General features: G+C 43.5%; 1 non-coding gene across 1 annotated transcript; it reads left to right on the top strand.

Annotated features, from left to right (window-relative positions):
* The first annotated feature begins 1786 nt into the window (after positions 1–1786).
* Positions 1787–1893, top strand: LOC120879160. The gene has a single exon (XR_005724726.1). It is a non-coding gene; the product is annotated as a U6 spliceosomal RNA (small nuclear RNA).
* The last annotated feature ends 503 nt before the right edge of the window (positions 1894–2396 follow it).

Below are 2396 nucleotides of genomic sequence, written 5' to 3'. Positions count from 1 at the left end.
GGAACCCGGAACCCCGGACCCGGAACCCGGAACCCCGAACCCGAACCTCACCCTCTCCCTCACCTAGCAATCATCAACTCCCAAAACTTACTCAAACTCATGTCCTTTGAGTCAATGATGCCATCCAGCCATCTCATCGTCTGTAGTCCCCTTCTCCTCCTGCCTTCAGTCTTTCCCAGCATCAATGTCTTTCTAAATGAGTCAGTTCTTGGCATCAGGTGGCCAAAGTATTGGAATTTCAGCTTCAGCATCAGTCCTTTCAATGAATATTCAGGACTGATTTCCTTTAAGATGGACTGGTTGGATCTTCTTGCAGTCCAAGGGACTCTCAAGAGTCTTCTCCAACACCACCCTAACCCTGATCCTGACCCTGACCCTATACTCTGACCCTAAACTTTGAGTAAGTTCTGAAAGTTGGTGACTGGTAGTTTATGATTAGGGTCAGGGTTTAGGGTCAGGGTCAGGGTTTAGGGTCAGTGTCGGGGTCGAGGTCAGGGCCAGGGTCATGGTCAAGATCAAGGTTACGGTGGTGCTGGAGAAGACTCAAGAGTCCCTTGGACTGCAAGGAGAATTGATGTTCAAAAGCACCAATTCTTCAGCGCTCAGCTTCCTTTATGTTCCAACTCTCACATCCATACATGACCACTGGAAAAACCGAACCTTTGATTAGAAGCACCTTTGTTAGCAAAGTAATGTCTCTGCTTTTTAATATGCTGTCTAGGTTGGTCATAGCTTTTATTCCAAGGATCAAGCATCTTTTAATTTCATGGCTGCAGTCACCATCTGCAGCGATTTTGGAACCCAATAAAATAAAGTCTGACACTGTTTCCAATGTTTCCCTATCTATTTGCCATGAAGTAATGAGACTGAATGCCATGATCTTAGTTTTTTTAATATTGAGTTTTAAGCCAACTTTTTCACTCTCCTCTTTCACTTTCATCAAGAGGCTATTTAGTTCTTCTTTGCTTTCTGCCATGAGGGTGGTGTCATCTGCATATCTGAGGTTATCGATATTTCTCCCAGCAATTTTGATTCCAGCTTGTGCTTCATCCAGCCTGGCATTTTGCATGATGTATCTACATATAAATTAAATAAGCAGAGTGGCATTATATAGCCTTGATGTACTCCATTCCCAATTTGGAACCAGTCCGTTGTTCCATGTCCGGTTCTAACTGTTGCTTCTTGACCTGCATACAGACTGGTATTGTGGTCTGGTATTCCCATCTCTTGAAGAATTGTCCACAGTTTGTGTGATCCACACAGTCAAAGGCTTTGGGGTAATCAATAAAGCAAAAGTAGATGTCTTTCTGCCATTCTCTTGCTTTTTTGATGATCCAACTGATGCTGGCAACTTCAAAAGCATTTATTAATGTTTTATGTTAGGCTAAACTAAGGTATTATTCTTTCCCTCTCTGGACTCAAAAGGAGCCAAGTGATCATGTTGTATCACATGAAAAGTGGGCAAGAGGGATTCCCCTGGTGGTCCAGTAGTTAAGACTCCAAGCTCTCAGTGCAGGGGGCCCAAGTTCTATCCCTGGCCAAGGAGTTAAGAGCCCACATGCCAGGCCTAGAGTTTGCATGTAGCAGCTAAGATTTGTTAAAGCCAAATAAATAAAAAGAGATATTTTAAAAAATAAAAAGAAAGTGGGCAAGATCCCCACAATGGATACAGAATATCAAATGAAAAAAAGATCTACTCTAGCCTGACATCAACATTACATGCACAGAAAACATTACTTGAGTTTCCTTTAGAAGGGATAGGTTTACTTTAAAGAATATATGTTGGAAGCTGGAGGCAGGAGCATGTATAGTAAAACTGGAACAATATACAGAAGGTTAGCAAAGCCTCTGAGCAAGGATGACAGGCGCATGTGTGAGGTGCTCCACATTTGTACAATCTGCAGAAGAGCATATACATATATATGGCGGCTCGGTCCAGTTCAGTCGCTCAGTCGTGTCTGACTCTCTGCAACCCCATGGACTGCAGTGCGCCAGGCTTCCCTGTCCATCCCCAACTCCTGGAACCTACTCAAACTCATGTCCATAGAGTCAGTGATGCCATCCAATCATCTCATCTCCTGTTGTTCCCTTCTCTTCCCACCTTCATTCTTTCCTGGCATCAGGGTCTTTTCCAATGAGTCAGTTCTTGGCAACAAGTGGCCAAAGTATTGGAGTTTCAGCTTCAGCATCAGTCCTTCCAATGAATATTCAGGACTGATTTCCTTCACGGTTGACTGGTTTGAACTCCTTGCAGTCCAAAGGACTCTCAAGAATCTTCTTCAGAGCCACAGTTCAAAAGCATCAATTCTTCAGTGCTCAGCTTTCTTTATAGTCCAACTCTCACATCCATACATGACTACTGCAGAAAACCATAGCTTTGACTAGACAGACCTTTG

Source organism: Oryx dammah, unplaced genomic scaffold, assembly GCF_014754425.2.
Source record: "Oryx dammah isolate SB20612 unplaced genomic scaffold, SCBI_Odam_1.1 HiC_scaffold_19, whole genome shotgun sequence".
Classification (NCBI taxonomy): Eukaryota; Metazoa; Chordata; class Mammalia; order Artiodactyla; family Bovidae; genus Oryx; species Oryx dammah.
The sequence above is the reverse complement of the archived record's forward strand: the minus strand, read 5'-3'. Positions and strand labels throughout refer to the sequence as shown.